The 14,486-nt window shown below is 39.1% G+C and overlaps 1 protein-coding gene across 7 annotated transcripts in view; it reads left to right on the forward strand.

The window, feature by feature from the left end:
• MAPRE2 (microtubule associated protein RP/EB family member 2) overlaps positions 1-14,486 on the forward strand; it is a 201,849-nt gene that overhangs the window by 159,697 nt on the left and 27,666 nt on the right. The window lies entirely within an intron of this gene.

Genomic DNA, 14,486 nt, shown 5'->3' on the forward strand with positions numbered 1-14,486 from the left:
TAGATAGATAGATAGATAGATAGATAGATAGATAGATAGATAGATAGATAGATAGATAGATAGATAGATAGGTGGAATAAGGGCAACAGTACTGGAAAGTTAGGAGGGGGATGAATTATGAAGGGCTTTTAATGCTAAACATTTTGTATTTGATCCTGGAGGCCACCTATAGTCAGCTGGAAGTGCCTGGAGCACTGACAATACGTAGGCTGCCCAGGGTCACCAGAGAGCATGTGTCAGAAGCAGGACTTGAACACAAGCCTTCCTAATTCTTGACAGCTTTCTGTCCGTGTTTTCAGTATGGAAGATAAAGCTATTTAACTTCTTTTTTTGTTGAACCTGAATGATAACAGAATGCTCACATGTAAATAAATGGGTAGGATTTTTCCTTCCTGATTGAGTTTCCTAGAATTTCAGGTGATTCGTTTGGAAGGTCACAGATACACAAAGGGAAGGGCCTCATTAAGCTCATCTTCCCTCCTTATTTTACAGGTGAGAGAAGCCAAGGTTTTCCTCTCACCCCTTTTTTCAGCGTCTCATTTCATGAGTATCAGCAGAAGGAAAGATAATTTCTGATGGGGAAGAGGGAGAAAGAATCAGCAAGCCTGCTTTGAAAGGGGGATATTTCACCTGAGTCTTTAAAGACTGAGAAAAATTTTTGAAAGTTGAGAAGGGTCAGGAGCAGACAATCAAGAACATGCAGAAAGCATTTGGAAATAGCAAAGTCCTGTTCTTCAAGAACATATTCCACACCTTAGTGTAGAACAAGGAAGAGAGTGCTGGAACTGGAGTCAGAGAATGCGAGTTCAAATCCCAGCTCTTTTACTTTGTGCCCTTGTGAATTTGGGCAAATCACTTACTATCTCTGGGCCTCAGTTTCCTTATTTGTAAAATGAAGGAGGTTGGAATAAATCCTCTCTGAAGTCACTTCTGGAAACCGTCAGTCTGTGGTACTGTATTAGTTCATGTACTTCATTCCTCAGAGTTCTCTTTCGCTTTCTGATCCCTGATTCTAATACCATTGGCTGTATGATTGGGCAAGTCACAACCAATTAGAAATAACAAAGTATAAAAAGGTCAGAGGTATGGCTACAGGACCAAGAAGCATGACTGTGACTGCTTGACATCAAGCAAGGAGACAGAAGAGGAACAAACAGCCCTATCCATCTTAGTAATCCCTGAGGGCATTGCTGTGTTGCACCAAAATATAACGGTTTATGTTCATGATGAATAATCCTAAACTGTTAAAAGATGTTCACATTATGTTCACTATAGTCTGTTGAAGAAGCCAGAAAAAGTTTTTAGAAAGTTTCATTTTTCCATTTTGGAAATTTTCCATTTCAAATGATTAAAATTTTTTACACACTTAAATGTTTAAATGGATGAGTTACTTTAAAAATTATTTCGTATTGTACTCATCATTTTCCAACAATACTGAGTAAATGCAGTCACTAAAATCTACTGTTTGTTACTCTCATTAAGCATAGGTAGCAGTACTGAGGGGGCCCCATGATATAGAGAAAGAGTGCCCTGGGTAAACTCAAATCCTTGCTCTGCTGCTTGCTACCTGTGTGACCTTGGGCAAGCCTTTTTAGATGGGTCTCAGTTTCCTCCTCTGTAAAATGCTGGCATTGGAGTAAGTGATGTCTAAGGTTCCCCTGGGACTCCATATCCTATTACTTAAGGAATACATTGGTTAATTCTTACTTGTCACCTTCATTGGAGGAGGTGGCTGGGTCTTGAAGGCTAACACGGGATTTGAAAAGGCTGAGATGTAAGAAGGGGTATCCCTGATGTAGGGGAAAGCAGGTGCAGCAGAATGTGGGAGAAGCATGGCAGTTACTCTAGAGCCAGGGCTATGTGGAGTCTGTGCTGTGGGTGCAAGCTGTGAAGACATATAACTTAAAATAGTGGATGATCCCTTGAAGCATTTGAGATATATTATGTGCCTTAGTTATAATCTGGGCAGCTATATGGAACAGTGGATAGAATGTGAAACCTGGAGTCAGGAAGACTTGGGTTTACATCTGACCTGAGACACTTATTAACTATGTGACCCTGGACAAGTCACTTTACTCTGCCTCAGTTTCTTCATCTGTAAAATGAGCTGGAGAAGGAAATGGAAAATCACTCCAGTATCTTTACCAAGAAAACCCCAAATGGGCTCACAGAGAGTTGGACACAACTGAAAACGACTGAACAACAACAAAAAATCTGTTTGCCTTCCTTGTATGTGTTCTGCTTAAGGTGAATATTGAAATGTATTTTCCTTCTTTGAGCAAACATATACTGCTAACCTCAGGAGGCATGCCAGGAGCATCCTGTAGGGAAAGGGGAAGTAGATCTGGAATGAGAAGTGACTGCAAATAAGATAATCCATCAATGCGTGAATAATCAAGAGTGGACTCATCTAGGCACTGCAGCAAAATGTCGTTTTGCTTCCTGTGCTCACCAAGGAAGCCTTTTGTTTAGGCAAAATGTCTGTCTGTGCACACCCACCTTGTGCATTCTAAGGGAAGATTCTATATTTCTCGAGCTGTCCAGGATGTTCAGAATATTATCTTCTTCATTGCTAGCAAGAGACAGTGTTGCATAGTGGGAAGACAGAGAGAGACCTAGGTCCAAGGCCTTCCTCTGGCACATGCTCTCTGCGTAGCCCTGAGCAAGGTACTTAACCTTTCAGAGGAGCAGAGCAGGTGAGTATCTATCTGCTTCACAAACAGAAGTTCCTCAATGGGAGTTCCCATATTTCTGATGAAATCACAGGTCCTGTGCCAATGTTAAGTTCCAATGACTGATCAAATGACTTGACTTTCTTTACATACCGAAACAGCTCAGCAAACGCAGGATTAACCTGTGATGTTACATGGTTTAGTATAAACAACAGATACAGAATCAGAGTTTATGATTTCCTGGTGAATTGCATTTCATTTACACTCAAAAGGATGGTATCTTGAAAGGGAATATCCTTATCAATTTTGTTCTAACGACCAGGGACATGTTTAAAAATACATGTTTATATAATTATAGGTTGTCTAGTAAATGCAACAGTTGCTGGAGTTATGAAGTTTCTGAATTGCATCACTGAGCCAAAAACCCAAGTCAAAGATAGTCATCATTAGAGATTAGCTTTTTTGTTGTTGTTTGGTCATTTTCAGTCATGTCTGACTCTTTGTGACCCCATTTGGGGTTTTCTTGGCAAAGATACCGTGGTTTACTTGGCAAATGATTTTCCATTTCCTTCTCCAGCTCATTTTACAGATGAGGAAACTGAGGCAAACAGGAATAAGTGATTTGCCTAGGGCCACAAAGCTAGTGTCTGAGGCTAAATTTAAATTCAGGAAGATAGGTCTTACTGACTTTAGGCCTGGCACTCTCCACTACACCACCTATTGCCCACACAGGGTGAACAATTATAAACTTAAAAGAAAATTCAAATCTATGATTCTGATAGAAGCCGAGTAAAATATATAAAGTTATATTGTACTCACATAGAGAAGGTATAGTAGTTGTTATAGAAATTGGCACCTAACCTTTTTTCTCTTTACTTTTGGGGTTTATTTCAACTTCGATATTTGATTATTTCTTTTTTAAAAGCCAATAAAGAAAGAAAGAAGGAAAACCTGATGATTATGTTATAATGAGGCATTAGAGATGTCATAACTAAATCAGATAGATGGCAATGTTGATGGTAATTTTCAGATGAAGATCTGGCTATGTTCTATATTCAAAGTTTCTTTTCTCCAACCCTCCGGATAGAACTTCAGAGATGAGATTTGAGCATATTCAGGAAGCAAATAATATTTGATAAAGGGTTTACTTGTGGTTCAGTGGATCCTCTTTTTCTTCCTGTCAAATATCACATCCCCTTCAGCAAATGCTACTCCTGGCCAACATTCTGAAGTTATGGTGGATTGCTTGGCTGATTGGATGTCAGGGAAGAGGGGCAACCGGCACTCTCTGTGGGGATCTCTTGACATTAGCTGGGGAATCTTTCCCAGGCAGATACAGAATTTCTTCAGTTCTCTAACAGCTTTGGTATTACCAAGGCAAACCTGTCACATAGAAGACACTTAATAGTACCATTTGCTGCTTAAAATATTTGCATTTCTGTAGAGCATTTCTGTACAGCCACAAACATGTGGCTGTATAGTTTTCTTCTAAAAAATGTAAACAGTACTTATTGAAAACTCTGAAGTTGACAACCTGCAAAGGCTGGGTCATCGTTTTTTTGTACATATTGCTTTTAGCATTCGTCTCTAATATATTTTTTCCTTCATAAAGCTGTTTTAAAGAAAAAAAAACAAATTGAAGAATATAGAAGTAAAATCAAAGTGCTACATCTTACTGACTCCTAGCAACACAAAATCACTTCTGTTCTGTCTTTGCTCTTATTGAGTGGTTGGAATTTGTGGGTTGTCAGGAACCAAGAGAAAATTGTTTGATGTGTTTGGACAGAGAATCATTTGAACCTTATTGCTTTGGTTTGGAAAGAGAGTTCTATTGGGATGCCTTTTGCTTTTTTTGAGACACTAAAACAAATAATGATGAGTTCAGTACACTTGTGATAACCTTTCTTCTGTGGAATTCAAAGACATTTTCCCCACATTAAATAGATAGAGAAGCTGAGACACAGAAAAGGTAAGCCATGTGAGCGCTTCAGGCCACACAATAGATTAGTAGCAGAGACATGTCTAAAACCCCTATCTCTTGATTTCCAGACTGGTAGGTTAAGCCACTCCCTTCTGATTGTGTCTTTCCATTCAAACTTGTCTTCATGACTCCAGGGTCAAAAACCAAGCTCATAGCTAAATAACCAAGCGAAGATTTTTTGTGTTCCAAATTCTGCTTACCCAAAAACTTGAGCATATCTGAGTTGCCACAGGCAATACTACTATGCCAAATGCACTTGGGAAAGCAGTCGTCCTACTTAGTACCAGCTTTTCCTTAGAATCTTCTGATGCAAGTCACAAAGATGCAGGTGTTCGATATGTTTGTGTTAATGTTGATCGATTCTGTGACTGGCTCCTTCCATGTTGCTGGACGAGTTTGCCCTCTCTCACCATCTCACTGTCAGCCTGGTTTCCTGCCAAAGCCAGGGCACCTGATGGGAAACCTTGTACCAGGCCCGCGGGAGCAGGGGCTTTGGACCAGTTTGTTCTGTGGAATGGCACAGAATGTCCATCCACTTGCTAGCCTTTATTCTGGGGGCCTTTAGGTGTCACCCGATGTGATCGAGGGAATGTCTAAGAGCAGAAAACAATGTAGTGTGTCTGTTGCTCCAGATGCTTGCCAGGAGCATCTCTTCCAGGATGATGCACTGTTCAGTGATTATTAACATGTCCAGGTAGGTCAAGAAAAATAGGACTCTAAAGCAGAGGCATAAAGTACTTCTGGGGCCTAATTGTCTTTTCTGACAGTACCTCACACCAAAGCAAAAAGTAGGCAACACAAACATGTATCTTAGCTCAGGAAGGACTGAATTTTCATTTTATTTTTTAAACTCCAGTTCTTCAGATCATGCCCCTTTCAATCAGAAAGTTTCATTTGGGAGGGGAGTAAATTAGCCCATGGCCAGTTGGTTGGTCATGGTACTGATGAGGTTGAGGGTGGTGTTTAGGCCCTTTCCTGTGGCTGTAGGCTGTAAACCCAGCCAGACACCTGGCAAATGTATGCCACAAGTCACAAGGAAGACTGAGTGAACTACTCCAGAGGAAAGACTCAAAATGCATTCTCTACAGACTGCTGATGGGCAGGGCCATCTTTGCACCTGGAAGACAAAGCATTCAGGAGATTTAAAATTTTCACCATTTTAAGTTTCAGGGTTGTTTTTTTTTCTTCCCACTTAACTGAGGCTTGATGCCAGCAGTGTGATGACGCCCGTGGAAGGCGTTGTCACAGCAACGCCCATGTGTCTAGTTCCTGTTCAATCTGTCACCTCCATGCTGCTCACTCAGTCCTTTCAACTGCTCCACTTAGAGCTACTGCATTTCCCTGATGCCGGAGTAAACAGGCTACAGATGCATCCCAAAGGATTGCTGGCATGCCCACCTGAGGGCTGGGTCCTCTGGAGTGCTTCTTTGTCATCTCTGTTGCTCTGTGAAAAAAAATATCGTAAAGGATTTGAAATCGGAAGGTCATAAGGTTTAGTACCTAATATGAGTATTTCAAAGGAAATTTAATTTTCTGCTTAGAGATGAGAGGCATGAAAGGTTAGGATTGTAATAAAGGGACACATAATGGGTGAAAATAGATTTAAATATTTAGAATTTAAAATTATGGAGAGACTTTGAGATGGGAGACTTTTTTGTGTCTTTTCTCTTTGAAGTGTTCTCTGAAATGAGGGTGACTCAAGCAGTGCCTGGAAAATACCGGAGGATCACATGATGGCTAAAAATAAACACATCATCTACAGCAGGGAAAATAACCAGGGAAGAATTAACTTGGTATGGGAATGTTAACATAAAATGGAAACGTAGCCCCAAGTCTCTCTCATGGAACAAAGATGGGTGTAATCATCTCCCATTAGAAGCAAAGTAGACACAGGCATCCCTCACTATATACAGAGGAATAGTCCACATGGTGGGATGAGATTAGACATGCCCATACCCAAGTCAATGATTGCACTCCTCCACTAACGAAGCCACTGACCGAAACATCTCATGAGCTTTCACAAATTAACCAGAAAAGATTGAAAAATGACCAACTGAAAAGTTTCTCTCACTTACTGCATTGTTTCCTACAATTGCAATTCTATACAATAGATATTTCTTTGACTCATGGTAGTTACATATGTATGTGTGTGCGTGTGTGTATGCATATCATAAGATGATAGGAACATATGTAATCCGGTTAGGAAATTTTTCTAACTACAAGGTGTTTGGACAATAGATTTGGAGCAGAAGTTCTGGGTTTGAATCATAGCTCTGCTCCTTACTACATGTGAGATCTTGGACAATTCACTTCTCTCGGGGCCTCGGTTTCCCCTATAATATAAAGGCACTATTTTCAGTAGAGAAATATGGGGTGTTGACACAACAGCATACCATTGCATTCACATGACGTAATTTGTTTGGCCGTTCCCCAGCTGAGGACCACCCCTTTAGTTTCCAGTTCTCTCAACAACAAAAAGCACTAGTATCAATATTTTTATACAAATGGGTCCTTTTTCCTCATTCTTTGGTTTCTTTGGGGAATATGCCTAGTAATAGTATCACTGTTCCAAAAAGTATGCAGTTAATGACTTTGGAATATAGTTTAAAATCACTCATTTTTTAGTCAATTGTTATTCTTCCCCAGGAGACATATAAAGTGATTTGAGAGACCATAAAAACTTAAGCTTAAGAACTCTGACCAGCTCTTTGATTATAGTAAAGAGTTGTTTGCTGGTGGTATCCTCAAGTTAGTCAGAGGACTTCTAGCCCAGGGGGAGGGTGTACCATAGAAACACTAAAGGAGTCTATGAGGTGATCATTTTTAAGATTCATTACTCAGCTTGTAGGAAAATAGTTTGATAGTATCAGTGTTTGGGTATTTTTAATTGACTCGATGTCTTACAATTTACAACATTATGTTCTCAGATGCTTGTAAATTCATTTTCCTTTTTAGAGTCCAAAAATAGAGAGCAGATACTTTTATATTCATAGCTATTGAATCAGATTTAAAACCTGTAAGAAGAAAATGAAGGTTTCCTGAATACTGAATCCTAGATTGAAATACTTTATGGTCTGCAGTAGTATGGAACAGACCCAAACTATTCAGGGAGTAGCTTGCTGGCCACTTCCAAGGACTGACATCAGGAAAGGAGAACAGCTAAACTTTACCCAGCCAAAGTCGACATGAGTAACTTTGTACAAGCCAAAAGGACTATTATGCTTATTCTGGACCAAATAAATAATTTTGTCTCACTACAAATCTCCAAATGAGAGATTTGATCGTTTGGGCCTTTCACAAAATTCAGGGCTTCCCAGAAGTCACAAAATTTGGGGCTGAACCAATATTATAATAAGCATGCTCTTTTTTTTTGTATTTAAAAAAATTAATAAAACAGACTGGCTGTCCGGGTAAGAGACTTTTTTGCCCAGGTTCTCCCTCTCTTCCATGAAAACTTCAGAGAGATTCTTGTGAGGTACACTATTCTAGCTATTCTAGATAGAAACAGAATGAATGTTCCATTAGTAAGACAAGTTGATCTTTCCTCCCCAAGCTCACAATGGAGCTGAAAGCCAAGGGCCATACCAAACTTCACTTCCCTCTCTATGTAGCATCAACATTGTCTGTTCTTTCCTCTCCTACCCTTAAATAGGAAGCTTTCAGCAAGCTACTAGCAACCCTGCTTTGGAGTAGTTAGCTGTGACAACATGGCTTATTCCAATAGCCAACCATAGCTCCTGAATTCAGAGTTCTTAGGACAAGAGCTGCCTGCCTTTCTCAGCTACAGAAAGAAGACCCCAGCAAGTAGCCAAAAAACAAGGCTTTTACATCATCACTTCTGCTGAAAGTACCACACAGGGGTTGTTCTTTAAAAGATTTTGGTTGGGAAAGAGGGCTTTAAAACAGTAGCTAGTCTCTGAATCAGGAGGAAAAGAAACAAGAATCCAGATGCTCTCACATAGTTCTTTGTCCTGAGAGAAGCACTGATGGAACAAACATTTATGTACTTCACTGTGCTGAGCTTTGGAAGGACCACAGATATAAATAAAATCTAGTCCCTTCCTTCCCCTAAAGAAGCATGTATTATACTACAGTAGGAGTGATTGGAAGGGGCTGGAACTGGACCCAAGACTTCATTCCTATAGGGAAAATATGAGGGAAAGGTTTTAAGTGAGTAAACTCCTGTCAGTGTAGATCTCTTCGTCTTCCCAAGCAACTTAGAGTCTTAGAGATCTGCCTGACACGGAAAGGTAAGAGACTTGCCTAGAATCCTGTAACTAGGATATCAGAGGCAGAATTTGAATCCCAGGTTATCTTGACTGATAAAAGTATAAAGAGGTAGGAAATCCAGGTATCTGGTCCCAGGAGCACTGTGAAGGCATTCTGAAACCATGTGAAACACAACAAAATTCTATTATCTTCTATCAAAGATATCGTTAAAGAATAAAATAAGTGTTTTTTTTAAATATTTTATTTTCTAATCACATTTATTTTTTTTTAATTTTTCCCCAGAATTTATTTATTTATTTTTAGTTTTCAACATTCATTTCCGCAAGATTTTGAGTTCTGAATTTTCTCCTTTTCACTCCCCTACACCCCACCCCAAGATGGCAAACATACTGATTACCCCCTTCCCAAAAATGAGCATTTTTTTAAAAAGCTATTTTTATTTGTAGTCATCAGGACTACACAATTTTACAGCACAATTTTCAGATATGTTTGAAGTGACTTAATTTCTTGCCTTTGTTAGCCTCTCATCCTGACACAAGGGACATAAAGATTCAGAGGAAATCCCTTATTTGCTATCCTCTCAGTCAATACAAGAGACTGGGAAAGTCTCCGTTCTTGCTATAAAAACCCACTCATTCTCAATCCTTCTGCCATCACTCTTTTTATGCCTTAGAGGACAAATCATGATGAGAAAGAACTCGTGGGCACAGAATGTGGCATTGTTCTACTGAATCATGGTGACTGGATTTATTTTGTTCCTTGGAAGTCTGTAATAATAGCAATGATAATAGCCCACATTTATACATCACTTTAATGTTCTCCAAGTATTTACAGATGTTATTTCATTTGATCCACCCAATATTCCTGTGAGATAGGTGGTATTATTATCCCCATTTTACAGATAAGGAAACTTGAGGTTCCAGAGAGGCTAATTGGCTTGCCCAGAGTCACATTTCTAGTAAGTAACTAGTAAGATTTTAACTCCAGAGCTCCCAACTCCCAAGTCCAGCCCTCTTTCCATTACAGCCCCTGGTTTCCTGACTGCCTGGGGAGACCAAATGTGGTACAGAAAAATCAGGACACCTTCCAAGAATGGGTAAAGAGCTGTGACTAACCAACTGATAGGATTGTTTCTTACTGAATAAATTTCTCCTCATTTGTGGTTCTTGTCAACAATATCAATGTCATATTTTTAGCTCCTCTATTTATGATTCTGGCAGAATAAATGATGTAAATTATGTGAGAAGAATTTCTAAATTTCATCAAAGTACTAGTTGTGAAGGATGAAGCTGAATATAATGCTTTTATTTGCTTCATCATCCTGAATTCATGTAGACCTCAGAAGAACAAAACAGCATTTTCCATAAACATTAGGCAGGCTACTAATCGACATAAACAGCAGTGATGCTCTGGCCTTAACAAGGCCATGAATCAGACTGTCCTTTGTTTTTAGAACTGTGGTTAAGAGGTCCTAGAAATCCTATTTAGAGCAAAATTCTGGAAGGCAATAATTAAAACAATTCAAAGATGTAGCTTAATAAGCCATACTTAGTTTTAATGTTGAAAGGGAATTACAGGAACTTCTCTATTCATATCCATTTTCCTCTGCATCCTTTTTGAAATAAGAACTTCAGGGAGGAGGTAGAAAGGAAAAATGTTTGGTCATAAAACATGGCAAATACTATTTTTCCGGACATCCTTAAATGCAACTCGGAAAAAACTTGAAATGCTTGATGGCCACTCAAACAGATGTGCATCACATGCTCCCAATCAGAATAGCTACAGTCTTTTTAAATAAAAAGAGGCAGTTTGGGAGGTTTTCACTTTGGTGTTGAGCAGGGAGGAGCCAAGGATATGGACAGAACTGAAATAATCTGGTCGGGAATTCTGGGATCTAGAAGGCCACTTTAAATGAGTTCAGTGGCATTTAAAATTGAAATCTGATCCTAACCTTGGAACTAAAAACATTCAGCTCTTATGTGCATTGGAGATAACCTTGATCAGGGCTTTGGGGCAAGGGTGGGGGATATGACTTAAAAGTGTCTGTTAAATTAGAAAAAGTAGACTTTTTTTTGGCAATACCCCTGGCCAGAATGAAGTAGAAAAGGAACATCTCGAGGCCTTAGAAATTAGATTATATAGTTTCATCATAATTAGTGCATTTCTTTGGTGTGCCTAATTTTCTTATTGTTGTTTTTTAGCAAAGCTTTGGAAACAACATCAATGCCACGTCTGTAGGGCGTCCTTGAACACCCAGCGCCTCCTGTTGGGTCACACAAGTCAACAGATGGCATTGAAAAAGGAGCAGAGGAAGTCTCTTTTTTCTGCTCTCTAAATTCTGACACTTCTTTATGTATTTTAGCCATGTGACGGCTCTCCGGGGAAATTATTTTCATATCAGATCACAGCTTATGAAAATCTGAGTTCAGTCTCCTCTTAAAAATGTACCTTCGGTTTGAAGCCCAGAGTACATTTTCCATTAAAGCATTAAAACCTTCAGAGTAGATGCACAGATTTTTTTCACTGCTGCTCTCTCTATTTAAGTGAATGAAGAGTAGACCTTCTGAACAAAAATGTGTGTGTGTCTATGTGTGTGTGTATGTGTGTGTGTGGCCTCCTAAGGAAAGCACTACCCTTGAGATTCTGTTTCTAGCAGCCTTTTATTCCATCACTGGTCAGTTTCTGCCAAAACTCCTTCATAGGAACTGAAAATACCAATTAATTTAAAAATCAGATAAGGCTAAAAGAGAAAGGGAAGAGAATAAGCATTTAAATAGCACCTCCTAATATGACAGTATCATATACTGTGCTTGATCCTTCTGACAACCCTGCAAGGTAGATTCTGTTATTTCCAATTTACACTTGAGGAAACTGAGGAAAACAGGTTAAGCGACTTATGTAGGGCGACACATCTAGTAAAGTGTCTGAGACCAGATTTGAATTGGAGTCTTCCTGACTCCAGGTCCAATCCTCTGTCAATCCTCTGTCTATTGAATCACAAAACTCCCTCAATAAGTTAAATTTATTTTTTATAAATTGTTCACCTATCCATAAGTCTGATAAGTAATATGTTCCATGTTCTTCTAAATTTTTTTTATAAAATCTCTTATAATGTCTAATTCATGTATCCATTTTTACCTTATCTTGTACATTCTATGTTATTGAATATTATAAAACTATTCCAAAAAATGTTTCTGTTACACCAAGTCTACACTCTACTTTCTCATATGCCACTCCCTAAACTTCTAGTACCTGTTAACTAGGTGCTGGTGCTATTTTCATGCACATAATTGGAAAGTAGTGATAGGTAATACACTCCTTGCAGTTACAGATAGCAGGTAGTCTGCTTTTTGTTTTCAGTCCTATTCTACCCACTGAAAATATTTTGATGCACATTGCTGTGTAAAAAGCCAATAAAGATGCGTTGTACAAAAGCACAGGGCACTCTGAATGCTTTGGTACCTTTAGCATTAAGGTTTGGGCACACTTGGCCAAAATTCCCCCTGCCATTTTAAAGCTCTACCTGGGGTAATTAGGAGAGTCAGTGGTTTTGATCATCACAAGTCAATCAACCACTTTCTAACCTTTTCCCCCAAAACTGGCTGTTTCTGAATTGACCAGACTGGTCAGTTTTGTTTTTATTATTTAGATACAGTACAAGTAATACTTGGCAAAGATTTTCCATGAGTTTGGCTGTGTGGCAGAAGAGTGCTATGAGATGTGTGCCCTCGTGGGGAATGGAGATGGGGCAAGGAACTCAGCTATGAGTGATTTTATTTTTTGCTTTTACCCTTTTTTAGCTATCCATTGGACGCTGCTGGTTCTCCATATTCTTTGAATTGCTTTATTGAAAAGGCCCACAAGAGCTTTCTCTATGTAAAAATTGATCACTAATAAAAAGGGCAGAATTGTCTTGATGTTAAAAAGCCCTTTCAGGACTAAATAAATGACTAAGAGCTTGTATTCAGAGGGCAGCTGATGCAGAGTGGCTCCTGGCCTCTTCACATTGCTCTATAGCATTTGCTATTGGACCCAGACAGTTCTATCAGTCCCCTCACCAACACTGAACAGTAAGACCGAGCAGTGAAGATGGACCAGGTTTAGACACTGATTCATAGAGCAAGCATCTACTGAGCACCTACTATTTGCAAAGCATGCTACTAGATACTGTGAAGGGCAGAAGATAAAATACTGCCCTCAAGGACCTTATAGCCTAGTAAGGAAGTGAAAGACCCAAAAATAACCATAATGATAAGAAAATACCATAACTAAGATGACAAGATCAAAAGTACTATAATTTATATATAGCATGATGTGGGAAATCAAAAGAGGTTATTTTTATCTGAGAGAGGGTGAAAAAAAGGATTCGATGAGGAAATGATACTGAAGTCTAATAGGGAAAACAGGGAAAGCACCCATTTTCAAGACAGTAGGAACAACATAAACAAAATCTTGTAGATGGGAAAAGAAGGCACATTCAGGGGAAAATGAAGCAGTTCATTCTGCTTAGACTCTCAGGTCGGTGAGAAAAAGAAGTGGGAGAGAAGTCTGGAAAGGTAAGGTAGAGCCATCTTGTGGTATACCTGGAATGCCACATTATGGAGTTTAGACTTTATTTGGTTAGCAAAGAGGATTTAAAGTCTGGGTTTTGATTTGTTTCATTTTTATTAGTTTGGGGTTTTTTGGTGTTTGTTTATTTTTAGGAGGGAAGGATAATATAATCAGAGTTGTACCATAGATTTTTTAAATCAATATTTAGAGAAGTGAAGAGAAACTGGAGGCAAGGCGATCTGTTAAGAGGCCATTTAAATAATTCAGGAACTGATAATTAAGGCCTGAATTAGGGTGGCAGTGATAGAAATGGGGAAACTAGGACCTCAGGATCCTAGATTTAGAGCTCCAAGGGACCTCAGTTCATCTAGGACAACTCCCTTATTTTATACATGAGGAAACTGAGGCCCACAGAGGTTAAATCACTTGCTTAAGATCACACAGATAGGGACAGCTAGGTGACACAGTGAATAGAGCACCAGCCCTGAAGTCAGGAGGACCTGAGTTCAAATCTGGCCTCAGACACTTAAAACTTACTAGCCATGTGACTTTGGGCAAGTCACTTAACCCCAATTGCCCCTCCAAAAAGAAAAAATAAAGATCACAGATAAAAAATGGCAGAATTAAGATGACCCCAAGTCTAGTCATTCCAAATCTAGCCCTTTTCATTGTACCATACTGCCTCAAAGAAACAAGAGTACGAAGGTAGAATCGGCAGGATCTTTTAGGCTGCAAATTCTATAAGGTCAGGTGCCAACCTTCTGAGTTTTCCCATTTTCAAAATTGTTACAGTGATGCAAGAAACAGAATGGTACAGTGAAAAGAGTACTCTGAGTTGAATCATCTGTGTGATCTTCAGCAAATCATTTCATCTCTCTGTGCCTCAGTTTCCCCACATGTAAAATAAAGGAACTGGCCCTCTACAATCCTTTCCAATTCTAAATCAATGATCCTATGATTGATTAATTTGGAAATGTTACGTTTGAAATATAGATGAACAACGAGGTGGTGATTGTAGGTCTGTAGCACAGAAGAGAGAGAATGGTTAGAAT

Source organism: Petaurus breviceps, unplaced genomic scaffold (assembly GCF_028583685.1).
Source record: "Petaurus breviceps papuanus isolate PSGF00001 unplaced genomic scaffold, PetGlider_PUasm1.0 38, whole genome shotgun sequence".
NCBI lineage: Eukaryota > Metazoa > Chordata > Mammalia > Diprotodontia > Petauridae > Petaurus > Petaurus breviceps.